This window comes from Notamacropus eugenii, chromosome 3, assembly GCF_028372415.1.
Source record: "Notamacropus eugenii isolate mMacEug1 chromosome 3, mMacEug1.pri_v2, whole genome shotgun sequence".
Taxonomy (NCBI): domain Eukaryota; kingdom Metazoa; phylum Chordata; class Mammalia; order Diprotodontia; family Macropodidae; genus Notamacropus; species Notamacropus eugenii.
Genome location: NC_092874.1, coordinates 483,453,157 through 483,481,051, shown reverse-complemented (window position 1 = coordinate 483,481,051; position 27,895 = coordinate 483,453,157).

The window sequence follows — 27,895 nt, the reverse complement described above, 5'->3', positions numbered from 1 at the left end:
GGCTGGGCTACTTCAAAGGCCTCCTAATTGGTGCCTGATGTCAACTAGATCACACCCCGACCTTTCCACGGGAAGCCTTTCCTGACCCCTCTTCCCTCTGCTGATTACTTCACCCTAGAGCATGTTGGCACACATTTGTACACGTTTATCTCTTGCTTCCCCTTGTTTGTATATATTATAAGCTCTTTGAGGGCAGGAGCTGTCCTTTTGGCCAGTCCTTATCACAGCGTCTGGCACATAGTAGGCATTTAATCAATGTTTACTGTTTGATTGCTGTGGCTCCACATTCTGATCTATCCTTCACACGGTCAAGTGGCTTTGCTTAAGTACAGTTCTGATCTTATCAGCCCCTGCTTAGCAAACTTTCATGGTTTCCTGTCATTTTTAGGATGAAATATAAACTCCTTGTGTTTAAAGCCTTTCCCTGCCTGGACAAGTCTATCATTCTAGGCACATTACTTCTCGTTAAGTTACATTCCAACCAATCTGTTATCTTTGTTCCTTGTATGCACCATTTTATTTCTGGGAAAAACAACAACCTTCACACCTTTGCACAGGCCATGTCCCTTGCCTGATGTGTCTTCCCTCTTCCTCTTCTCATTTCCTGCGTAAATTCTCCTCCCCTTATCCTCCTAGTGTTTACTCTTCTCACTCCAAATTATTTCGAATGTATTTTAGATTAGACCACAAAATTATCTTTTTGTAGCTGAGTCTTGGAAGGTCATCTAGTCCAAGGCCCTTAGATGAGTCCCAGCCTGCCAATATTCCATGATCTCTTTCAGGTCCAATGTCCACCCTTTCAATAGGATCTCCAGTTAACTTTGCTAATTAACCATAATTGGGGAATTTGTGCATAGACATCTGAAGTTGTGGACTTTATTTCCGGCTCTTTTTTTCAGATTTGTCTTTTCTAAATTCCCAGATGTCTCTCCAGGCAGTTCTCCTGGGAGATAGCTACTGTGCTACAATCTCTGGTTTGTAGAGATGGAGCTCTTGGCCCTCCTCCTCTTCCTTTTCGATATAGGACCCTCCTTTTACTCAATTGAGGATCCTCATTAGATAGACTCCAATCCTGGTCACATGCCTGTCGTTCTTTGATTCAAAGTCAGCTGTTTCTCAGACATCAAATTCTGTTCTCAGACACTGTCTTTGAAGGCAGTTGGTCACTTCTAAACCCCATCCTTCTCGAAGTCACCCCCTTCAGTTGGCAGCAGGGATGTCACCACTCCCTGCACCCACGTGGTCTTCAGGTTCTTATGGGGAAATTCATTATCCTTAGCCATGTGTTCTAGGTTCCTGCTGGTGGCATCCCTTGTCCCCATATAGATGACCAGATGTGGAGAATGGTCACCAGTGTGTGTTTCACCTCTCCTTTGTGATTGTCAGCTTAAGGAATTGCTGCATCAATAAACATTCAGATGACATTTTCAGCCCCCCTGCCTTTCATTTTTTTTCTTATCCTTACTGGATAATCTCTCACTTGAGGACTCTGGGGAATATATATCTCCATTCTTTGGAGGGTTATGTAGCTGTTTCCTTCCTTCTATAGCCTTGGAACTGACCCTGGCAAGTGCTATACCCTCTCCATGACTTGGCAGAGTGGGAAGCATGAAGGATCTGGGTCCAAATCCCACCTCTGATGCCTACTATCTGTGATACTGTGGAGAGTTCTCATCACTTACTTGGTCCTCAGCTTCCTCCTCAGCAAAATGAACACGTTGGATTCAGTGGTGTCCGAGGTGACCCCAAGACTACTGCCCTCTTCCTTAGCTCCAAGGAGTCAGTGCTCCTTCTGCCTATCTTCCTTTGTATCATTTTCCTCTCCTCTGACATATTAACAAAGACTGAAATTCCTCGGAGATCCTTCTCCTTTGCTCATACCCTTAACCCCTTCATCAATTTTTTGAAAAAAATAATTCATTCTCCCCAAAACTTGGATAGAGGCACTATTCCATAATAGAATTCAGAATTTCTTAGTCACCTAACCCCACCAGCATCTCATAGGGCTGATCTTCCTGCAATAAGCCCAGATTGTGAACTTTCCACCTGGGTGCATACTCCTCCTTCACTGCCCCCCCTCACCTCTTCCCCTCATACACACACATTTGCCAGATACAGAGAATAAAGAGCAGGTAGGTTGTTCAGCTTCTTGTTCATGATCTACTCACATTGCTAAATACAGCCCAATGCCAACCTGGAAGGGATGGCATAAGAGAAAGACATTCCAAAGAAACAACCCTGACTTTTGCAGCCCCCACCTCCCAACACCACCATCCTCGGCAGCCATGGTATTTGATGTTATCATTGAAATATCCAAGGGTATGATCCCATCTTAGTCATCATGAACCTTTTCATCGAGCACATTAAACCACAGAATCTCAGAGCTGGAAAGGAGCCCAAAGTTTGTCAACCCAACCTGTCCATGACCAGGGATGCCTTCTGCAGCTCACCAAAGAGTGTCCTGAGCCTGAGTCTCTGCACAGGGCCTTTTGGTGAGGAAGAGGCACCTCCTGAGGCAGCCAATGCCCACTTTAGAAACAGCACTCATCCTTGGAAGGGTTTCCTTATAGCAAATCTAAATCAAGGATTGCATGGCACTGTGTATTTGCTACCTTAAAAAGATTCAGAAAGTCAACCTACTGCTGTGTTCATTTTCATCATCTTTCTTGCCATTATATAAGAATGCTTCTGCATTCTGCATCTTCCAGCTTCTGCAAATCAAATGAGGTAAGAAGTGCCAAATGTTTTCCAAATCTGAAAGCCTCTGTGAAAGCTAGCCAGTCATTTATTCCCGGGGGGCCAAGCAAAGCATGTGCAATCCTTCCCCACCTGCCAGTCTTTCAAAGACTCAAAGACAGTGACCACGTCTCCCCCAGAGGGAGGGAAGGCAAGCTTTGTATCCCTATTTTACATATTGGGAAGCTGAGGCTCTGAAGTGCCTTGCCTACAGAAGTGGCCAATGTCTGAGACAGTGTCTCTGACTACCTAGTTTGTGGTATAGTTTTGTTTTTCCTAGTCTGATTAGCACCAATTTTTCCTCCACCTAGAACCCACATGTTGATGACCTGTCTGAGCTTGGAACAACATCTCCATTGTCCCCTACTCAACTTCCATAGACTGTTTTCACCTTCCTGTCTACTGCCATATGTTCTACGTCTCCCCTTCTACACTAAACATGCCATTTCTTGGTAATCAAAGTCCCCATTCCCACTCATTTCCAAAGCTTGTTGTCACACCACTCTACAGGTGGGAGGTGACTACCTGGGGAACTCAAAGGAGCCCAGCATTGCCTACCTCAACGAAGCATGGCTAACTGCCAAAGCCACAGACAAATGGATCATTGGCTGCTGAGGAATAGTAAGGCACAGCTGCCAAGGAGGCACTACAGCCCCATAAAACACAGGGATCCTTCTGCATCATCCAGGGTCCCAGAGCTTGTCATCTAGGATTGAGAACCTCAACCCAGAACCACCAGGTCTTCCTTGTTTGGTCATGCCCACAATGGGCCTCAATAGACTCAGTCCTCACCTTCTCCAGAGCTGGTCAGGTCAGGTGCTCAGAGTCAGGAGAGACCTGACTTCTACCCTCCCCCTGCCCTGCAATTTGGAGCTGCTCAACCACGGGGAAGTCAGTGAACCCTTATGAGTTTCCGTCTTCTCATCTGTAAGTTGGAGGCAGCCCTACCTTTACCAGGAGACACATATATGAGAAACAGTATTGGGTAGTGGTTGGGGCACTGAACTCTAAGTCAAATAAGACTAGGGTTCAAATCTTCTCTTAGACACTTTAGGACCCCATGCAAATCCCTTAACCTTTCTGTGTCCTCGTGTCCTCATCTGTAAGATGAGTGTTGAGCTCAATGGTTGCTTCCAGTTCTGAATCTAGAATCCTCAGAACAAGATTCTTTTGACGGTCAAGTGAGACCAGCATATAAAGTACCCTTGTCCTATGTATATAAGTATATATATACATAGTATAAATAGTAATGGAAACCAATTTTGTAGTCAAGACCTGCAATTCCACTAGAATGGAGAACCCCCATTCCACAAACTCCCTCCCCGAAGCAGAACAGTACCTGTTTTGGAATTTGCCAGGGATGCCAGGGCCCTGAGAGGTTGGGCAGCTTGCCTAGCATCACACAGCTTTTGAACATCAGAGGCGGGTCTTGTCCCCAGATTGCCCTGACTCCCAACTCAGCTCTTTGTTCTCTGGCCACACTGCTTCTCAAGAACAGCAATGATAAAGAGGTTCAGAACCTCTCGAGTGCTGACAGAGCAGGCAGTTTCTGGCCCAGAGGAGAGAAGCCAGGCTTCCATCTAAGCCAGTTTTCATCACTGAAGCCTGGAATGGCACCTGAGAGGAAGGCTGCCCATGATCCCCCTTACCCTGCCCCACCCAAGCTGTATCCTGGAAAGGAAGGGGCAGAAGCCATCTGCAGCCTGTCACCTGATTCTTCACCTTCGTGTGTATCCTGGATCCTGGGGCAGTCACCTGGACAAGTCTAGGGACTGCTTCTTAGAAGAGTAATTTTAAATGCATAAGATGAAGTACAGGAGATTACAGACAGCAAAATGCAGTTCTGAACTGGACTTTTTGAAAACATTCATGAAGCCCAAGTTAAGAAATGCTGCCCTGGGGCCCAGGCAACAGTTCATTAGAGCCCACGTGGGCTGTTCTGGATCCATACCTCACCCAATTAAAGGCCCACAAGTGCCCTCTGTGCTCTGGGTCAAACAAATTCCATCTGTCTTTTAAACAAGTTCAGACTTTTTCTTCATCTACCCATAGCTACTTTGAGTCAGCCATACCTTGACCTTAGGCTCTCCTCTGTCTCCACCTTCACAGCCCTGTCTTTCCTGCTCTTCATCAGTGGACTACATTCTCCCTCTCCCTCTCCCTCTCCCTCTCCCTCTCCCTCTCCCTCTCCCTCTCCCTCTCCCTCTCCCTCTCCCTCTCCCTCTCCCTCTCTCTCTCTCTCTCTCTCTCTCTCTCTCTCTCTCTCTCTCTCTCTCTCTCTCTCTCTCTCTCCCTCTCTCTCTCTCTCTCTCTCTCTCTCTCTCTCTCCCTATCTCTCTCTCTCTCTCCCTCTCTCTCTCTCTCTCTCTGTCTCTGTCTCTCTCTCTCTCCCTCTCTCTCCCTCTCTCTCCCTGTCTCTCTCTCTCTCTCCCTCTCCCTCTCCCTCTCCCTCTCCCTCTCTCTCTCTCTCTCTCTCTCTCTCTCTCTCTCTCTCTCTCTCTCTCTCTCTCTCTCTCCCTCTCTCTCTCTCATCTAATGACAAGCTACTTAACCTACACTCATCTAAGTTTCCTCAGCTGTAAAACTGGGGTAATAACAATGTCTACACTCCCTGGGGTTTTCATCAGGATCAGATGAGACAGTATCTCTAAAAATCTAGCACAGTGTCTGGCACATAGTAGCCGCTGTATTAATGCACATTCCTCTCCTGCTTTTTCCCCATGATTCTGCTCCTGATTCTCCTGCTTGTCTGACAATCCCTTCTCGATCTCCTTGGCTGGATCCATATCCAAGCTCTGCCTGCCGACCATAGGGTGTGCACTGGGCTCTGTCCTGAGCCCTCTTCTCTTCTCATTCTACACAGCTCCACTTGGGGAATCTCATCAGCTTCCGTGGATTCAGTTCATCTCTAAGCTGATGATTCTGAAAGCTACTTGTCCAGTGCTGAATTCTCATCTAATGTCTCTGATTGCCTTATTGGACAACTTGAACTGAATATCCCATAAATATCTTGAACTCAGCCTGTCCAAAATGGAACTCCTTCTCTTTCCCCCAAATCCTCCCTTCTTCCATATTACTATGGAGACCACTGCCATCCTCTCAGTTATCCAGGCTCACAACCGCAGTGTCACCTTAGACTCTTCAGTATCTCTCACCTCCACCCTTGGCTCCCAGGAGCCTCCCCATTCCAGATGTTAGGATAAGGTGAAAGCTCACCAAGCTCAATTCCTTGCCTTATGATATTGATCAGAGAGAACCTGACCATTCATGGCATAGACTAATCAGAAGATCCTGGGGCTGAGTTTCATATCACAAGATGCTTCCCTTGAGACCACAGAAGTCAAACTCCTCCTGCAACTCATTCTTTCAGTCCCCAAAAGACAACACAGGACAGATTTCAGGCCCAGAGGTTCTATACCTCCCAACTCAAACATGCAGACCAGATGCCTGGGGTTCCAAACTCTAAAGAGTGAAAACTCCAGGAAACTATCACTCACATAAGGACAGAATAAAACCTAAGGCAACCATGAGTGTAGGCACAGTTTAATCCATAACCTTGTCAGAAGGATTGAACCTAAAGTCCACTGCTTTGGCACAAGATAACTTCTCTAATGGGCTTACATTAGGGAGCATTCCCCCTTCATGGTACCCCATAGAAAGGAGGGTGCAGTGGCTCCCTTTCACCCAGTGCCTGGTTTGCTGCTGCCTCTGAAATCATAGTCCCTGTTCTTGTGGCCATGTCTTGGGGCTTGTTTCTCCTTCCATGGCATTGTTGCATCCCATCCTCCTCTTCTTTCTTGGCAATCACTATCCTGCTACTGAGGGCATGGCACCTCACCTGCTATCTGGTACAGCTTTCCTTCTCATTTGCTGATAAAGCTGAAATGTCAAAAATTAGACTTCAGCATTGCCTAGATCCAGGGGTTCTTCCTCTTAGACCAAGGAGAGCAGCCACCACTCACATCCTAACAGCCTAGACTTTCCAACCAGTGTCCATTGACTAGATGTGGGAGGTTAAATAGCCAAAAGGAAATTCTTCAATCTGCTTCCTTTTTTATTGGCACTCATATTGGCCAAGCATTGAATGCTTAGAAACTGAAGTGAAGCCCCTTGTACAGGCAGAGGAAGAAACTCTGGTCTTCACTGGGACTGGGAATACCTTGGATGACCCGCCAGTGAGTGGGAGCCATGATGACGACACGTGAAGATTTAAATAGGAAGCATGTGGCTCTAGGGATGAGAGCTGTGTCTGCCAGAGCATGGTCAGGAAATGCCTTCCTGCTCTTCTGAATTTCAGAATCAAGCAATAACACTCACGGATCACAGAATGCTTTCATCTGCTCTCCACCCTGGATGAGCTCTTGCTGTGGCCTGAAAACATGGGTGAACCCACTCAGCACGCTCAGTCGCTCCCTCACTTGCTCCTTCACTTGCTCACTCTGTGGTCTGATGTGAACGGCAGGAAGAACGCAAGTTTTCTTTGGCCTTTTGGAGACTGTTTGGCACAAAGAGAAGGCAGGAAGAGGATGCATTGTTTGAATGGGGCTCCTGTGAGAAGAAAACCCCTTTTCAGCCTCCGCAGGGAAACCTGCCTGGAAATGGGATGGATGAGACATGAATACAGACGAGGCTGAATACAGACTCTCCCTTGTGATGCCTACGACTTGCAAGGTCTGTCTTGGAGGAAGGCAGGCGCCTACAGTGGCCTTCCTAGACTGATGCTGCTTTATCCCATCCAGGATCTTTCTTTCCAATGCTCCCCCAAGGGAGGAGTTAAACCACACATTAGCACCACTTACCCTGCTGCCCAGGCACCTGGGTCAACACACCCGTGGGACAGACCAGTTAGAAGAGTACAAGAAGAAGGACATCTTCCTCCAAGAACAGTTTAATAATAATTCTCTCCTCTTCAAGAACCTGTTTCCACCTCTCACTGCTCATCCATTCAAAGCCAGCCTCCTCCCTCACTTTAGCAGTCTGGGGCCTCCATCATCTGTCTCCACTCTGACCCTATTTCCCATTCTTCAGAGGCACACACCCTCTCTGGTATGTCCTGATTTCCCTCCTGTACCACAGGTTTCCTCTGCTAAGCCACTGCTGAAACTGAGAACTTGTAAGATAGAAGCAGCCGACCTGCTGGATGGAGCTAGTCACAATAACCTTGTGACTGTTACTGTACCTCAGCAAATCCCCTCCTTCCCTTTTAAGACTCACCTAAAATCCTCTCAGCAAGAAGCAGCCTTTCCTGCACCCCCATTCTTCTCACCCTGCCTCAGGTGTTCAGGCTTCTTCTGTTGAAAACCTCCAGTTCATTGTGTATGTATCTTGTTTGTAAGGGCATACATGAATTTTGCTTCCCTTATTAGACCATGAGCCTCTTGAGAGCAGGCACAATTTTTTTTGGCACTCATATTGGCCAAGTATCAAGCACTGGGAAACTGATGTGAAGCCGCTGGCCCAGGCCCAGAATGCTGGCTTTTGCCTTTCTTGAGACCCCTAGCACAATGCTGCTACAAACTAGCTGCATAGTAAGCACTTATTGATTGGCTGACTCTATCCAATTACTATCTCTGCAAAGGCAGGGAATGTATCAGGCATCTTCCAACTCTTAAGACCTCACACAGAGTTGGGCACATAGCAGGAACTTGCTACAAATCCTCCCCACCCCTGAAGTCCATCTCAGGTCCCACCAGGATCCCACATAAAACTTTCCCTGGTAAGTCCAACCAGTACTGACCTTTTCCTTCCTCTGATCTTAGGACCCCTTCTCCTTTTACCAGTGGTATTAAACTGGTCCTCTTTTGGCTTATGGCCTTGAGATGCAAACTCCCTGGTGCATGATAAATATTTCCATAACTTTCCATCTGACCTTTGTCTGTACCCTAAGGGCCTCCAGGCCTCTCCATCCGTCTTGCTGCTCATCCCTCCAGTGTTATCTCCCTTAATCAGATTCGAGCTTCTTGAGAGCAAGGGCTATCTTCCTTTTGTATTTCAATCTCCAGTATTTTAGTTTATGCATTCTTGACCGCACATCATACTTTTTGTCTCTGCCAAACATTTGGGCTTCTCATTGTGCCCAGTTTAGTACATTGCCACTAACTTGTGGCACTAACTCTCTAATCTGGTCTTTTTACTCCAGCAAGATTCTGATCTCCTAAAGGACAAGGCCAATCTCTTATATGCCCTGTGGATAACTCACAGCAACCACCCAAATGCTTGACACAGAGTAGGTACTCCATAACCACAGAGACACCTGAGAAAGTGACCAACTATACAGAGCAGGGGTATGTGACAATCACCAAAAGTGCTGAAGATGAGGACATATCTTAATAGGAATGCAGTATTTTAACACACACACACACACACACATACACACACACTTATTCCTTTACAAACTGTCCTTTTTTGTGGTGGTGTCACAATCATCTTTCTATTTACTGATGTTCCCAACCTTGGAATTATATGTGACCCTTTCTTCTCTCTCTCCCCCCCCATCTCTCTGTCTATCTTTCTCTCTCCTCTCCTCTTCCCTTTTCTGTCTCTGTCTCTCGGTGCCTGTCTGTCTCTCCTCTCTCTCTTTTCTGTCACTGTCTTTCTCTCTATGTATCTCTCTGTGTGTCTCTCTCCTCCTCTCTTCTCCTCTCCTCTCCTCTCCTCTCCTCTCTTCTCCTCTCCTCTCCTTTCCTCTCTTCTCTCTATCTCTGTCTCTCTCTTTCCATAATTCCAGTCACTGGTCAAGGATTGTCAATTTGGCCTCCACAATAGCTCTCTCACCCATCCCCTTCTCTTCACTCATATAGCTGCCATCATAGTTCAGGCCTTTATGACCTTTCCCCTAGAATCTCGTATTAGCCTACTTCCCAGTTCTCTTTCCTCTCTACTATACCTTAGTTTCCCAACCAAAGCACTTGTCTGACCATGGCCTTCCTTTGGTCATGAATCTTCGGTGTTTCCTCATTCAATATTTCCTATTGCTCTGTGATAAAACATAAGCTCTCCACTAGGCAGCCATTCAATGCTTTTTTGTGCTTCCTGAATTTAGCAATCTCTCCCTACTTCCCTGTGTTTGCACTGCAGTACCCCTGTGCCTGGAATGCACTCTTTACTTACTTTAGCCTTTTAAATTTCATATCCTTCTCTGACTTAGAGCAGGTACCATCTCCTCTGGAAAGACTCCCATGATGCACCCAGAGGTTCGTCTTCCTTCTCCACCTCAATGTACCTTGAATCTAGGAACATCTTCTGCACCAATTCTGTCCTCCTTGCCCCATTCCACCCCAGGAAGTCAAGGCTTTAAACATAGGTTCCTTCTGATTTATCTGTGTCCAGAGGGCCTTGTAGAGTAGATGCTTAATAAATACTTTCTGTTAGTTAAATGTAAAGTTCTTTAACTATATTTGCTTTTTCTTCCTCACAGTGAAGTACTAAGATCCATAATGAGTAATAATAACACAGACTGGAAATCACTATTGATTAGACAGATGCAAATCAAAACAACTCTGAGGTACCACATCACACCTATCACATTGGCTAACATGACAAAACAGGATGATGATAAATGTTGGAGAAGATGTGGGAAAGTTGGAACACTGATTCATTGTTGGTGGAGCTGTGAGCTGATCCAGCCATTCTGGAGAGCAATTTGGAACTATGCCCAAAGAAAATGTGCATACCCTTTGACTTAACAATATCACATCTAGGACTGTATCCCTAAGAGATCATAAAAATAGGAAAGGGTTCCATTTATGCAAAAATATTTATAGCAGCAGCTCTCTTTGTGGTGGCCAAAAACTGGAAATTACGGGGATGCCCATCTATTGGGGAATGGCTGAATAAACTGTGGTATATGAATGTAATGGAATACCATTGTGCTATAAGAAATGAAGAACAGGAAGACTTCACAGAGGCCTGGAAAGACTTATATGAACTGATGCTGAGTGAAAGGAGCAGAACCAGGAGAACTTTGTGCACAGCAACAACCACAGCGTGTGAGGAATTTTTCTGGTGGACTTAGTACTTCATTGCAATGCAAGGGCTTAAAAAATTCCCAATGATCTTTTAAGGCAAAATGCCTTCCACATCCTGGGAAAGCACTCTGGAATTCGATCACAGAATGAAGCAGATCATTTTCTTTTCTATTATGTTTTGGTTTGTTTTATGATTTCTCCCATTCATTTTAATTCTTCTATGCAACATGACTAAGGTGGAAATGTTACAAAAAACCAAATAATACAGCCTGGGAGACTGGTAGAGCACTTGGCACGTGGCATCTCATAGGTGAGCCTGAGCCCATCCCTGTGAGCCAGGTACTGCAGATGTTATCCCTGTTATACAAATGGGAAAACTAAGACTGAGATAGCTTGAGGGACTCACTCAGAGCCCCATAGCTCCTAAGTGCCTGAGTTAGGACTAAAATTCAGGTCTTCCTCACTCCCAGCCCAACCCTCCTCTCTCTGTCTCTCTGCAACTCAGCATAATTGGGCTCATTTGGAGGGAAGAATCATAGAATGGGACCACAGCTTTGCTCCTCAGTAGCTTGCTGGGAATGGACTGGTGCCCAGTCAATGCTGGCTGAAAAACTAGCTTGCTGAATTGAACCGAATCAGTTTCCTTAGAGATCTTCTGGGTCAGGGGTTCTTAGCCTGGGGTTCATGGATGGAGTTCAGTGCACAGATTTCATCAGAGGGGTGGGGGTGGGGTGGGGTGATTCTCCACATAGCTAAGAAAAAGCAAATCAGCCACCTCTTTATTTGGCCAATGTTGAACTGAAATTTAGCATTTCCTTCAGTTATGAATGTGGGCAGCACAGCAGTCCTCAAGCTTCACCAGATAGCCCAAGGGGGCCAACCCCCTTATTGTATAGGTGGGGAAGGGAGGCCCAAAGAGGACCAATAGATTGCCCAAGGCCACAAATCCAAAGAGTGAGCAAGCTGAGATTAGAAACCCAGGCTCCTGCCTCCCAGTTCAGCAATTTTTCCAACACACAGGGTGAAAAAGTTCATTTGTATTTAGAGAGAATATCTTTTCTAGTATCAGGAAATAATGAGTGAAAACTAGGATGATCCAAGCTCGTCCTTTCTTACCTGTGTTACCCCAAGCTAGTCTAGCTCTGAGCAGCTAAAAATAAGAGAAAGCTCTGGTCTTGAGTCCAGAAGACACACTGTGGGTTCCAAACTCTGTGAACTTTCCCACAAAAAATGCCAGCCCCTTGTTGGCTACAGAAGAATCCAGGAGCCTGGGGGCTGCTTAAGATGCACAGCTCAAGGAGGGCACTTGACAAAGGGCCAGATCACACCACACATGAAGTGCTTCTGAGAGGTGCCAATCACTTCCCTCTGCATCTCGTGATCCCCAAGATGGGATTTGGCCCCCAGCTCTTCAGTGCCAGGATGGAGGAAACCTATGCAGCTGGCACCATCCAGAGTCTTGGCCTGGGAACATGACAGGGTCAAGCAACCTCAGGAAATAAGTCTCTGGGTGTGTGACTAGATGCAGCTAGCTCTATGAAAGGAACTCAAAGAATGAGGATGGGAATTAAATAGGAAAGGGAAAAATGTAAAAGGAAGGTATGGAGGACCTTGGTTTGAATCCTACCTGTGAATCTTGCTAGCTACATGACCTTGGACAAGTCAATGAAAATCTCTGGGACTTGGTTATCCTCTTTTATAAAATGAGAGGACTGGACTAGAGCCACGAAGCACATCTTGAATGGCTCCCAAGCTAATACTCCAGGTTCATAAAATGAAAATCTAGCAGAAACACCTTGCAGTTGAGAAAGTATCAGAATGCTTAATAGACTACAACATGAATAGGAGTGTCACCATCAGATATCATGTTTATTTGAGAGGACTTCCAGATCTTCATAGCTGACTCTGGAGCTATGTCCTGCTGCACAGCTCCACTTGCAGGTCCCAGAGGCATCTCAAGTTCAATACATCCCGAACAACTCATTACCTTTATCCCTCCCTCCATCCCTCCCCATAACATCCCTCTTCCTGCTGAGGTCACCAGGATCCTTTAGGCACCAGGTTCACAGCCTTATCATCCTCAACTCCTCATTCTCACTCTCCTAACATTCAATCATTTACCAAGATATTGCCAGCTTAAAACTCCCAACAGCTTTTCCATGTGGCCCTGGCCACCACCATTTTTTCACAACTGACACCCTTACACACAATGCCCTTTTTCCTTAATTTTATTAGCTCCTTTCAGGGTGTACTTTCCATAGGAAGCTTTCCAAGATCCCACTTATAAGGACTGACTGCTGACCCAGAAGTGTTCAGTCTACTCAAGGGAGTAGAGAAGAAGAAGTAAGCAACTCATATGGTTATGCCTTGACAGTCTCTTTTCTAAGATTAAAATTATTATTATATCTTATTATTAATAATTAGACTATTTTATTATTAATAATTAGATTTATATAATTAATTATTTATAAATTAATAAATTTATTATGTTTAAATATTTATTATTAATAATTAGATTTATAGAATTAATAATATAGAATTTTTATTATCAGAGCCAACAGTTGTTAAGCATCTCTTATCTGAGTCAGGAACTGTACTCAGTGCTTCACAATTATTATCTGACATGGTCTTCTCAACAATACTGGGAGGGAGGTGCTATTATGATCCCATTTTATAGATGAGTAAAATGAAGCAAGCAGAGGTGATGTGACTTACTTGCCCAGTATCATGCAGTTAGTAAGTGTCTGAAGTCAGATTTGAACTCAAGTCTTCTTGACTTGAGGCCCAGCACTCCATCCCTTCACTCAAAACTTGCCTCACTCATCTGCATCCAAACTTGCTGAAGCCCTTAGAGGATAAATATGTGCTGAGTGACAACCTGTCTTGGACCTACTTTCTGTTCATTTTTCCAAAGGTAGCAGTGTCCCAGAGACCATGCAGGCAGCAGAACCCACGGAGGCTTATGCAAGCTGCTTGTGGCGTGTGGATTCTGTTTGATGCCTTTCACTTGTTGTATGCCATCCTCCCTGATCTGCTGAGGGTGGCCTGAGGAGCCTAGGTGGGATGCTGCTGACATGCATCTCAGCCATGTTATGATGCTTGCCTGGGTCATCATCCCTCTGTGTCCTAATTGATTGGTGTGTTTCTGCCACCATGCTGTTTGCCAGTATGAACCCTACCCTCGTTTTCATCCCCAGCTTCTCTTAGCCTAGGAATTCAATCCAAAGTGTATCTGTCCACTTGCCACTGGCCTCCCCAGTGGTAGATATGCTTCTATGTATCCCAGAGATCAGCACTCTGGGGCATGAGGCTGTCTGCACACAGAACTAGCACATGCTACTCTTTATGTCCTATTGAATATTACGTGGCCTGGAATCTCCTCCAGTGTTGGAAGGAGACTTTCTAACTTTAGGCCACCTGTAAATTGGGTTTGTATATTTCCTATGCTTTCATCTAGGACACTAGTAAAATATTGACTGGCATGGGGCCAAGAATAGATACCTGGGCATGTTATTATACTCCTCCAGGGTGTATCAACCCATTAAGGTTTATTTCTTAAGTTTCCTTACTCAGTACGATCCAAATCAACCTACTTGTCCTGTGATCTACCACATCTCTTTATGTGGTCAAGGGCATGCCCCAAGTCTCCCTCCACAACTTCCGACCTCTATCCCTACAATGAAATTCAAACCTCCTTCCGCTGAATGTATTCTTTACTCATTCTGAAGCTGACCTGGCATATCCATCACCCATATTTTGCTCTCAACTGGTCACTGGGTAGAAATAGTTAAATTACTTGCCATTTAGAGACAGACAGGTGATACAGTAAATAGAGCACTAAGGCTAGAGTCAGGAAGATCTGAATTCAAATCCAGTCTCAGCTCACTACATAATTTTGAGCGTTGTAGCCTCTGTCTGCTTCAGTTTCCACAGTATAGGATAATAATAGCACTTGTCTTACAAGTTATGTTATGAGGATCAAAAAGATAGTATTTGTAAGGTGCTTAGCATGATGCAGGTACATAGTAGGTGCTTAACAAATGCTTAATCCACCCACCCACCCATCCACCCATCCATCCATCCATCCATCCATCCATCCATCCATCCATCCATCCATCCATCCACCCATCCACCCATCCATCCTTCTACAAGTCAGCTTGGTCCCAAGCACCCAGCACTATCACCAGTCTATGTTTAGTGACCATCAAAGCAGCTCTAAAATTCTGCTTGTCACAGACCCTGTGGCAGAGTGGATAAGGGACTGGACTTAGCATCAGGAAGACCTCAGTTCATGCCCAACCACAGACACTGACTGACTGCATAAACCTCAGCTTCTGGTTCTCCTGCAAGACAAAGGAGCTAGATTCCATGGTCCCTGAGGTCCCTTACAGTTAAAAATCTATGATTTAACCTCTCTGAACTTCAAGTAACTCCCAAGACTTAACAACTGAATCATAGACTGATTAGAATCTCCATTGGTCAAAAGAATTCCTCACACTGTAGAAATCACAGATCCTTCTCCTATTCACCCCAAGGAGCCAGCATCTAACTGTCCCATGGGTTGGGCCTGATCTGTAGGAGGGGGCACCTGGATAGTGCAATCTTTTCTCTGCCTAATTATTAATTTATTCATCAAATATTAAGAAATCACCTGCCATGTGCAAGGGGAACCAAGCTAGGCCCTAGAAGGTAGGATGCTGTTTGGAGAACTTCTGCTCTTGAGGATTTTGCACTGTGGTAAACCAGCTAGAAGGTGAGTCAGACACAAATACAAGGCAGGATGTGATTAAGCTGGCTGTGTGGTATGGTAGAAGGTGTCCTAGGTGTCTAGCAGACATCTCAAGCTCAATATCGGCTCACAACCTACAAGTAATCCTGTATTCCTCAGTCTCTCTCACCCCCATATCTAATATGGTTCCAAGGCCTGCTGACTTCAACTCTGTAATGTCTCTTGAATAGGGACCCTTTTCTCCTCTGACATTACGCCACCATAGTCCAGGCCCCCATCACCTGCACCTGAACTCTTACAATAGCTCCTGAGGGGTTTGCCTGCCCCAAGTCTCTCCCACTCCAATCCATCTTCCATTCAGCCACCAGTAACTTTCCTAAAGCACAGAGCTGACCATGTAACACCCCCTGACTGCCATTCAATAAATTACAGTGGTGTTCTATCACCCCCAAGATCAAGTAAAAAGCCCCTTCTTTGGGATTCAAAGCCCTTTATAACCTAGACCCCAATACCTTTTCAGATATCTTATACCTCATATCCCCCAACACACCATGAGATCCAGAGACCCCAGCCTCCTGGCTGTTCCACAAGGAGGATCCTTCATCTCTAGGTTCTGAGCAACCTCTGACTATTCCCCATCCCTGAAATGCTCTGTTTCCACATCTGCACCTCCTGGATCTTTCAGGTCCCTCTGAAAATCCCACCTTCTCCAAGAAGCCTTTCCTCATCCCCCTGAATTCTGATGCCTTTTCTCTTCTGATTATTTCCAATTTAGTCTATCTATAGCTTGGTTTTTGCTCATTATATGATCATAAATATGATACCTAATCATAGTATTGCCTCATTGTTGACCCCCTTAGATTGTGGTCTCTTTTTGCTTTTTTTCTCTTGTCTCCATCACTTAGTATGTTGCCTGTCACATAGCAGCTTCTTAATAAAACCTTATTGAGTGACTGACTCTGCAGGATGTGAGATAAAATCTCCTCCAATCTTTGTTGTCGATGGACAAGTCTCTTGGCCTCCCTGGGCTTTGGGTCTCTTACCTGTAAAATGAGGGGTGGAATTGGGCAAAACCATCCCTAAATCCATCCCACCTCTGCCACTACATACCCATAAGACATTAGGCAAGTCATAGCATTTCTTTGGGCTCCAGGCTCCTCATCTGTAAAATGAAAGGGTTGGGCTCGTTGGCCTCTGAGGACCCTTCTCACTCGAGGGTGAGGTTCCTAAGTGACCTGGGAAGTAATGAGGTGCTCAGAAAGGGGATGGTGCCTTTAGGGTTCCAGATGCAATCACAGGGAATACTTCAGCTTACAAGTCTTTGGGCTTGACCATTGTGGTGCTGACAGTGGCTGAGGCAGGATTTGAACTCAGAATGGAGGCTGGCCCCCTATCCACTAGGAAAAGCTGCCTCCCTCTTCATACTTTCCTGTTGGCAAAATAGAAAACATGTCTGCTCCGTTCAGTGTCTATCTATCAGTCTCCACCTACAATTCTGGCATGTAGGTTCCTATTTTCCAGGCATGGGATCTGAGGCTCCTTCAGGGACCTTAGGAGCAGGCATCATTGTAGGACAATCCCTCCTGGGTTCTGCTCTGCAACTCTCATGCCTTGGCTGAGGCAGAATCTAGAATGACACAACAGTTCAGAACAGTTCAGGACTGTGCTTGGGAACTAAGCCCCAGGAGAGAGGCTACACAGACAAGCTCAGCCATTTGTCACTTTGCTGGCCCAGAGCTTTACCCACCTGTCAGGCCCCAAGAGGTCTCAGTGCTCATCAGTACATGGGGAGCACTTCGTTGAATGGCATAAGATACCCAGCCATTTTCCATAACACTGGAGAACAGGTCTTAGAAAGACCATGATCTTGGCCTCCTATGGCTTTATTCCAAATGCTCCCTCTGCTGCTCACTCCTCATGTAATCTTGGGTGAGGGCCTTCCCCTATTTGCGCCTCAGCTTCCTCCCGTATAAGACAATGGGGTCAGACTGGATCACTTCCAGGGTTCTGAGGACGTCTGGTCCTACAGAATTCTCACATCAAGATTCCAGTAACCTGTGTCCAAGAGCTCGCACCAGACAGGCTGAAGGATGGCTGGTGGGCAGGGAGGCCCACAAGAAGGCAGGGATACAGCCAGGAGCACCTTAGATGAAGCCTGTCTCCCTGCTTCTGCTCTCAGTGGTGGGCTTCCAGGCCAGAGGGCTCAGTCCATGCTTTGTGTTTCTCTTCCAGGAAAATAAGAAGCAGAAAATTTCCTCAGGGTCTGGGTTCCTTGTGGTCTGGGCATCTGGGCACTGTCCCGCCACCTCCAAGCCTGCCCTCTCCCCTCCCCCATCACCGTACCACATGTCTAAGCTCTTCCTCAAGCAGGAAGAGAAGTAGAATGTTTGGCTGTTGTAACAGCTCATAAAACAGGGAGAAATTCAGCGGAAATTCCTCCTCAATCCTTCCCAATATTAGTTTTTGGGTATTTCAGTTAAATTATTTTTCCATTTTCTGCCTGAGGCTTTATGTGCACAGTGTGTGTGTGTGTGTGTGTGTGTGTGTGTGTGCGTGCATGTGTGTGTACATGGGCACATGCATGCACACACACACATATACACATGCTCACACTCATACACTTACACACACTAATACCCACTCACACATTTACACACATGTACATATACTCACACACACACACACACACACACACAGAGTTATTCCAATAAGGAGCAAACCAGAAAGCTTGGTCAGTGTTGAGGTGGCAGGCAGGTACACTGATGAATGATACACAACGGATGATGAGGACCCTCTCATAGATTCTCTTTGGGTCTCATCTTCCTGGATAAGGTTGGAAGACCTCCTCACCCTCCTCACCTAAAAAGAAACACATAAGAAACCCAAACCATGGGTGGGATGCTCTGAAAGGGAAGAGGCCTGGGAGGGACAGGCAGTGCAGAGGTGGATATGGGAGTGGGCATTCAGGGAGGGAAGCAGCTCTGGGGGCAAAGGTAAGGCTGGAGGGCTACCAGAAAAGCAAGTGACCTTCTTAGTGGCTGGGGAGATATTTAGTCTGGCTCAGGGGATGTGTAGGACATCTTTGACCGTGGCCATGAATGCTTGGCCTAGTGTAGATTCTAAAGCCCTGGGAGTTCAGTGACAGATCTTGACTTTAACTCAGGTGCTGTTGCAAGGTAATTGGGTCTTCTTTGCAGGTGGCAGACAGCAGTGTGTGGGGAAAAGGGGAGAGAGGGAATAAACCCACTGCTTGGTGTACTCAGGTATGTCATAGGGCTGAAGCCAAGGTCACTTGCATTCCTGGGAAAAGCAAAGGCTGTTGTCATTGGGGCATCTTGTTCCTTATTAACTCTAGACATTGTACACAATATGGCATTGCATAAAAAGGAGAAATGGAAAGAAAAAGAATGGAAGCACTTTTTATGTGATATGGTGAATTCAGATGACCTGGGTTCAAATTCTGTCTCTTGGGTTTGCTGCCTGGATGCCCATGGGTCTGTCCTTTCACTCCCTTGATTTAATTTGCTTCTCTGTAAAATGAGCAGACCAGATGGTGGCTTAAGCTCTAGATGTATGGTCCCATGGAAAGGGCATAGGGACAGCATTGTCAGGGAAGGCAGGCCAAAGTCATCCCAGCGAACATGGTCCCAAAGTCATCTCTGCCCTTCAGACAGCAAGGGTCATGTTGGCCACTGTCCATCACATATTCTCTTCCTAAGTCATGGTCAATACACACAAGCTAGGAGAATACAACTGTTTCTAGATAATCACAGGGATTTCTAAGGTCAGAGCCTTTGCAGACCCTACCCCTCCACTCATGCCCTTTTAGCAAAGATGCCGTTCTCTTTTCAGGTAACAAGGGGAAAGAAGGGAGAAAACAAGGCAGTATTCTGTGACCCTACTCTCTCCTTGGTCTCTTCCTACCCATCCAGATGGCCATGGTGGGTCTCCTTTGTTGAATCTCCATCCACTCCCTACTCTTTCTCTGTGACTGCCCCTCAGGGACCCTCATCTTTTCTTTTGTTCTATACTCTAACTGTTGTTGATCTCATCAGCTTCCAGGATTCAACTGCCATCTCAATGAACATGACCCTCTCTCGTATCTACACATCCAGCACTCATCTCTCTCAAGGTCCAGTTGTTCATGGCTGACAAGTTACTCCACCTCAGTGTCCCATCAGTGTTTTGAATTTGTTACCTAAAACAGAATTCATTACCTTCCTTCACCAGCCATCTCCTCCAGATTTTCCTCTTGTGGTCAAGGACACCACCATCTATCCTTTTGCATAATTTCCAGGTCATTTGTGACTCTTCCTTCTTCCTTACCCAGTATTTATTAAGCGCCTATACTATGTACCTACTTCCGACTGTGCTAAGCATTTTACAAATATTATCTAATTTGCTCCTCCCACTAACCCTGGGAGGGGGTAGGTGCTACCATTATTTTACAGATGAGGAAGCTGAGGCAGACAAAAGTTTAGTGACTTGCCCAAGTTCACACAGCCAGTAAGCATCTGAGGCCAAATTTGAACTCAAGTCCTTCTGACTCCAATCCATTGAGCCACTTTGATGCCTGGTTGCCAATTGATTGCCAAAATCTGCCCATTCTCCCTCTACCACATCTTTCACACCTGCCCCCTTCTCTCCACTCACCCTACCCATTGCCCTAGGGCAATTGCCCATTATCTATCCCCAAAGCCTCCTGTTTGTTCTCTCTGCCTCTTGTTCCCCTCCCCTACTCTAATCCATCCATTTACAGCTGCCCGAATCATCTTACTAAAACGCAAGGTTGAGCATGTTATAAAATCACCTGCTTAAAATGCTTCTGGATCTCCCTATTACCTCACCCCAGCTTTTCATTTCAAGCCCTCTACACTCGAGGAAGAGATCAATCCTGCCTCTTCAGACAGTCCATAGTGTTCCTCTTTATGATCCTACATTTCAGGCAAACTGAGCCACTTACAGCTCCTGAACCCACTAGAATATAAACTCCCTGAAGGGAGTGCATGCTTGGCTTGTCTTTGTATCCCCAGTAGCTAGCACAGTGGCTGGTATACAGTGGGTGCTAAATCTTGGTTGAGAGGAATTGAAAAAGCAAAGTCCATATTCTCAACTTGTTGGAAATGAGAAGACCAAGAAGCAAAGGGAAGGTGACAACAGCTGAGACCCTGGAAGTGTGCTCCCCATCTTATCCTGAGGGGCTGCCTGCTAGCCTGCAGCAAGGAGCAAGAGTGATCCTCTGCTTGTTCCTGGATGCCTATCATATTCAGCACAGAGCAGTCAGGAGATATCAGACTCCCCTAAAAATGCACAAGAACTGTACTTTCTGGAGGGCCTGGGCTGGCCCTTCTAGCTGCTGCCCCTGGCCTGGATCCTCACCACCAGGGCTGACTAAGTGGGAATGAGCTACCAGCAAGTCTCAACAACCTTTCACCAGGGCCACCCTCTCTGGCAGCCAGAGCCCAGAAGGAGGATTCCCTTTGATGTCTGACTCCTCTTAAACTTGACCCCCAAGGACAGACCTGGGGGCAGGAACTCCTCATAACCCTGGTTCCATTGACAAATTGCAGTTCTTGGCCTCTTTGACCACAGAGAGTTAAACCCTTCAGAGAGGAGAGGTCCACTCCTTCCTCCCCGGAAGGATCAGGGAGAGAGGTAATTATAAATGATTGATAACCCTATTTACATTTTTATTGAGCTATAATTAAACAGAGTGTACCATTCATTCCCATTATCTCTGCAAAGTGTCTGCAGGATTCCCTGCAAGAGAACTTGGAAGTAATGGACCTGAGTCTCATCCCTTATGGACCCTGGAAACTTCTATGGTGTGGGAAGAGAGGAGATGGGCACAGAGCAATTTGGAAGGTCCTCACACAAGACCCTTTGGCATATCTGGGCCCAGGCAAGCCCTGGAGTATCCCTGGTCACAGAGCTGAGAAGCAATAAGATGTTTGAGCCATGAAAGTGGAGGAGGTTTGCCCTGCTAGTGCCCAGAGGTGGAGACATGGGGGTGCTGGGGGGGAGCATGTGGGCAAGTGCCCACGTTGTGGAATGAGCAATCATTAAGCACCTACTTTGTACCAGGCATCATGTTAGGAGCTGGAGAGACAAAGGCAAAAATGCAAGGCATGCACATTCTGTAGCCTGGGAGCTATGGCACAGACCAGTGACCCCCTAGGTGGACCCCATGACATGAGCACTGGAGGACCTTATCAGGCATCCAGTGGGAATTCCATGGCTGGGGTAGCAGGAACAGGAATCAGACTGAAGAGGCATTGAGAATGAAGGCTCCATGGGACAAGATGCTCAATGATAATGCGCAATTAATAAATGGTTATTGGTTCACCACTCAATTATGGGAATAATGAGAGGCATGAGCCCATTCTCTCTCCCTTTAAGAGGGTGTCCATGATAGTCATCTTTTCGTTTCCCACCAGGCTCAACTCCTTGGGGCTTCATCATGTCCAAACTCTTGCTGGAAGACCTCAAACATCCAAAGTATCCTCATCCCTGAGATCTTTCACTGATTGGATGACTCCTCCCAGAATCTCCATTTAAGGAGAGTGTCCAGGCCCACTCTGTCTTCATTTCCCATCCCTTTTCCATCAGGCTGCACTCTGGACTTCTCTATCATGTCTCCTTTTCAGTTCCCTTTTTTGTTCTGTTTTCTCTGTGGCAATGGAAGTTCTTTGAGAGCAGGGACTCTCGTTCTTTTTTGCTTATATTTAGCACAGGGCCTGCCATATGAAAAGCATTTAAAAAATGCATATTGACTCTCTGACTATTCCTCCCTGTAGCCCACAAACATAAAGCTCGGGGGCCAAGTGGTCTTCCTAACCCTGAGAAACCTCCACGATGTCCCTTTCCTGCATCAAACTGATAATCCTAGACCTTGTGGTCCCATGTTTAGTAGAATATTCACATGATTCATGGGAAAAAATCAGAATAAGCTGTATGTATTACTTTGTATGGACCAAATCTTGGCTTAATATCTAGTATCCACATTGAACAGACTAGCCACAAACATGAAAAGCTTGGAGCATTTTGTGGGAATTATCTGTGATCACCTTAGAAATATGGCAACTTTGGAGTTATCCATCAGACAGGTAATTGTTCCTTTTCATTACCCCTGCCCCCCTCCAATTTCTAACTGGAAAGAAGTGGGACTTAATAATCAACAACGGAAAAAAGTAGCAGCACGTTGATGATGAGAATAACCAAAAGATAGCTGAACTCAACAGAATCCCTGTAAGAAGAGAGAATGGGGATAGGAAACAAAGGAGCAGCCACACAGACCCCAGATCTCCTCTCCCAACCACAAAATGCATCGTGAGGGTGGCTCAGACTTCCCTAGCATTTCTCACCTGAGCTGGCGTGCATGGTGCAACATGAACAGCACTGTCCTGGAATGACTGTGGTTTACCTTCGAACATACAGTGACTATGTTAGAAATCGGAAGCCCCAGGTTGCTTTTCTAGCTCCACTGATCATTACCTTGAGGAAGTCACAAAGCTGGAAAAGACCTCAGAGGCCACCTGGTCCAAGGGCATCTGGGCAAAGACATTCCTGAGGAGGGGTCATCCACCCTCTGCCTCACCTCCTCCAGGGAGGGAAGTGTACCACATGGGAGGCAGGTCAGTACCCTCTCAGACAGCATGGGGAGGACGCTTGCCTAGATATTAAACCTCAATCTCTCTTTACAATTGCCACCCAAAGCTACTGGTGCTGACCTCCAAGGCCAAGCTAAACAGGTCTAATCTTTTTTCTGGATGGCAGCCCTTCAATTAATGAAAGATTATCATGTCTCTCCTAATTCTTCCCTTCTGCAGAGTAAACCCTGCCACCTCCCACCAGCTCTCTTCACCTAATCTTCATCTGGCAGAGTCCCTGGTCCCATCCCATCCTGCTTTCCCTCTGGCTGACTTGCCCCAATTGTTGATATCCTTCCCATAATTGGGGTGGGGGCTGGTGTACAGGCCAGGTATATGATGTAGAGGGAGGACTCAGCTTTTATCCTTCCTGAGACGTGCAGACAAGGAAGGATTGCAGGAAAGCCACTGGCCCTTTAGCATGTGCCTAAATGTCTTCCCTTGACAGTGTGTGTGGGGGGGTGCTCAAACCCTACATCTAGGGGTCGTGGCATGGTTTGTGCCCTGTGACATCAGCTGCTTCTCCCAAGTCCCCTGGTGAACAGCAATGGCAACACTAAAGATGTGGGTGGTGGCTGGGTTGGAGGGACAGCCTCAGCTGGAGCTCTTGACCAACTTGGACCTCCTACATGGAGGGCTTGGAAGTGGTGGTCCCATGTCCACACTGACCTGTGCCATGGTCAGAGAGCTCATTGGAGCCTAGGAGAGCCCCAGCACTGGAGGTGGAAGCCCCTGATTCCAGGGCAGTTCATTTCTCAGAGCCTCAGAATGCCCACAGTCTCTGTTCAGTCCAAATCAATTCGATAAACAGGTATTAGCCCTCTATTAGAGGTCAGGCCAAGTCAAGTCAAGTTAACAAGTCTTTGTTAAATGCTTCATCAGTGCCAAGCACTATGATGAGTGCTGGGGATCCTGATGGAAGCAAATACAGAGTCCAGTCCTTACCGAGCTTGTGTTCTTAGGGGGAAAGACATCTGATTAAAGGAAATGGAAAAAGACATGGCAAGAAGAAAGTCCTCACCCAGGAATGTAGTGAGGAAAGATGCCTGGAGACATAGGAGCAGAGAGAGAGAAATGAAGGAGTGAGCCTGGCCTGCCTGGGCCAGAAGTACCAGGAGTAACTGACCAGTCACAGGAAGGGGGCCAGAGAAGTTTGCTAGGTTAAAGTGGGAAAGAGGTGGGGGCAGCCTGAAGCTGAGGGGATTCTCCTAGGGGCTGAGATCTTCCCTGTGTGTTTGACTGACCTCTCAGGCAGCTCGAGATCTAATATCAGGGGGGTAAGGTGGGTAGAGGGATGGAGGGCAGTCCTTCTTATTAGATAGACCAGGAGAGGAGGGACAAGGAGAGGCCCCACTGCACATTCCAGCATTATGGTGAGGTTAGATGACATAACTTTGAGGAAAAGTATTTGTAGCTCGTAGGGCCCTGGACAAACCCAAGGAAATGACGATCAGGGGACGAGGAGGACATGTTCTGTCCATCACACTCAGCAGAGGGGAAGGAGGGATACGAAGACTGAAGGCAAGGAAGAATTCCCAGACTGGAGGCCAGCGGCTAGGGAATCAGTAACTGACTCCAGGGACACTCATGGTCGTTGGTCTCAGTTGCCTTATACTGCCCTGAGGTTGCCTCATTTTTGTTCTTTGGAATAGGGAAGCCTGGTTTCTAGATCATCACAGGAGGGCCCTGATCTGCCTCCCACCTTCCGTGCTCCAGTGATCTCTGGATCACTGTTACCAGTCTGCCTGGCTGAGAGTGACTGACCTCCCTAGGGGAAGGTTCTTCTCCCAGCATGCCCAGCTCATCAGCCCTTTGGCCAGGGGCAGCCAAGGGATCTGAGGAGAGTTCAGCTTGGTCTGTCCGGGACATGAACCTGAAGTCTCAGGGTCAGCCACTCTCTGCCAATCTGTGCTTTTCCAAATGTGCCCTCCTTTGACTCTTAAAATAATTCTAAGGCTTCTGGCCCACAATTCATGTCAAACAAAGCAGTCAGCAGTTTCCTGGTGTGTCCCTGGAGACTCAGATTAAATCCCAGTCTCCTGCCTCTGGAGTCACCTCATCACCTCCAGGAGCTCTTACTGGAAGCCATGACCTTGGGGAAACCTCCCCTGGCCTTCTCCACTCCCCTCTCCCTCCCCCCACCAGAGTTATTTTCAGATTTCTGCTCCTGCAAGTTGGGGGCTTGCACCTATGGAGGCAAGGTTTGGAAAAGCCTCACGTTTCTAATGATTTCCCATGTTGCACCTTGAGTTCCTCTTGACAGAGGTGAGATGATCCACTGTGTATCAACCTTGGGTTTGCAGGCTGACTCTGCTGCTTCTGGTGATTTGACCAGGTCAGGCAGGCCAGTAACCTTCCCAAGCCTTTGTTTCTCCCTCTGAAAAAGGGGGCCATTAAAAGCTGTTGTTTCCCAGCCCTTGGGCTCATTTTGAGAATGTAGACACTGTCTCTAAAGGCCTTGTGAACCCCAATGTGCTGTGTGAGCACCTGCTGCGAGGAAGCTGGTGTCTTTCTCCAGCCAGCCTAGTTCTCTTCTCTCTGCTCAGCAGAGCCGACTGACCCTCAGGAAGGTCTCAAGGCTGATCCTCAGTCTCGCTCTGATCTTGAGAATTTGTCCTATGACATTAGGTATAGACCAACTACAGGGAATAGGGTCACAGGATCATAAACTGATAACAGAAAAGAACTCTAGATGTCTTGGAGCCAATTCCTCATTTTACAGATAAGCTACCTCAGGCCTAGAGAGAAGTGACTTGCCCAGGGTCACACAGGCAGTGAATACAGACCTGAGATTCAAACCCATACCCTCTGATTCCCTGTCCTGAGTCCTCTCTCCTATGAGCCCAGGGATTGCTGAAGGAAGGTGAGGTATTTGGCCTGGAGATGAAACAGTCAAGGAGGCCCAGGAAGCTGCCCTCAAGCATTGAAAAGGAGGAATAGCCAACAAGAAAGGCTGGAGTTGTTCAGGTCTACCCTGAGGGAGGATAAAGCATGATGGGGGGAAGTTAGAGAAAAATGGATTTTGCCTTGACTTCAGGAGAACTTCCTAGGATCCGAGCTGCTCTGAGGTGTGAGGAGGAGCCTTGGGAAGGGGGGAGCTCCCTGTGGTTGGAAAGCTTCCCTCAGAGGATGGATGGTTGTTAGTATAGAGGCTGTGGAGGAACTCCAGTATAAGCTGGAGTGGACATCCTCTGAGACCTCTTCCAAGCATGGAATTGAGATTCTGAAGCAGGGATAAGACTTCCTGGCAGTCAGTGTCTATGAAGTGCTTTGAGATCCTCTGATGAAAGCTGCTGTGGGAGCATTCCGTATGATCATTTCTGTGGACAAGAAAAATAATTGCTTGTGACTTCCTCTAAATTCACCCAAATGGGCCGGGGCCCTATAATTATCTGCTTTGCTTGGTGGCCCTGAGCCAGGAGGTGAGCTCCAGGCAGACAGGCAGCTCAGGATCTGCAGTCTCACATTCACGGCATGTTCCTTGAGAGAGCGTTCCTTGGAGAATTCACACACATGTATATGTGTGCACACATGTACATGTGTGGGTGACACTGTGCATATGTTGTACATGCATGTATACATGTTTGCATTGCACATATATGTGCATTGGATGTGTGTGTGTGTGCCTACATTGGGGTCCTGGATGGGGCAAGGGCTGACTCAGAATGGAGGGGCAGAGTAGGGCTATCTCCCCCAGGTTTGTGTGAGGCACTGGCTGGCTTAACAAACCCTTAACCCTATCTCTCTCAATCATGCCAAATATGGAGGTCAGAGCTCTGGAAAGGTGATCTGAGGGGGTGGGGGGTGCTCCTGTGACATTTGGCAATTTCAGTCAACATCTTGGGCGGGGTGCTGGGAATCTGGGCACCAAGACAAAAGCAGTTCCTGCACAGGAAGCTCACAGTCCACTGAGGGATGCACCAAAAACACTGGGAAGGGGGATGGAGCTGGGCCTGGAGTCAGGGAGACGGTAGTCCAAGTACAGCCTCAGACATTTACTGTCTGGGTGACCCTGGGCATATCACTTAACCTTTCAGTGCCTCAGCTTTCTCATCTATAAAATGGGGATCGTAATAGCATTTACCTCCCATGGTTGTCGAGAGGATCAGATTAGAGAGTGTTTCTAAAAAGCACTTAGCAGAGTGCTGGGCATACAGTAGGTGCCTAACAAATGCTTGTTCTGTTACCATCCCTCCTGACTGTCCTATCACACTGTTGACTTCTACAGAGCTTTCAGGCCACTAAACCACTGGATTGTTTTAGGTAAACTGCTGTCCAACAGGGCCCAAAACTGAGTTAAAACCCTTCAGTTGGTCACTGTTTAATTTGAACTCATTAGTTCCTGTCCACTTTTCTAGCCCATCAAGATTGTTTTTGGATCCCTGTTCTCTCCCCTGGCATGTCATCTGTCCCTCTGAGCTTTACATCATTAGCACATTTGGTCAGCGAATACTCCGTGCGTCGATTCAAGTCAACGCACGAAATGGGACAAATGCAGATCCCTGGGCCATGCCGCTGAAGACCCAGTCTTCAGTGGCCAAGCTGTCATTGACCTAGTGATGATTCCCCTTAGGTGTAGCCCTTCAACAATTTCAAAATCAAGCCTGTATATAACCCTGACCCATCAGACTCATTGGAATGTCTGACTGGGATATGTAACCCATGGGTGGCTGATGCTAACATGCTGTGGTCCCATTCAAACCCCTAACATGCCCTGTGACCCTTAACCCTTACTCTCTCAGGCTCTCTAAACCCTCTTCTTAACTATCTTATCATTTCATATGCACACATACACATACACACACCCACACACA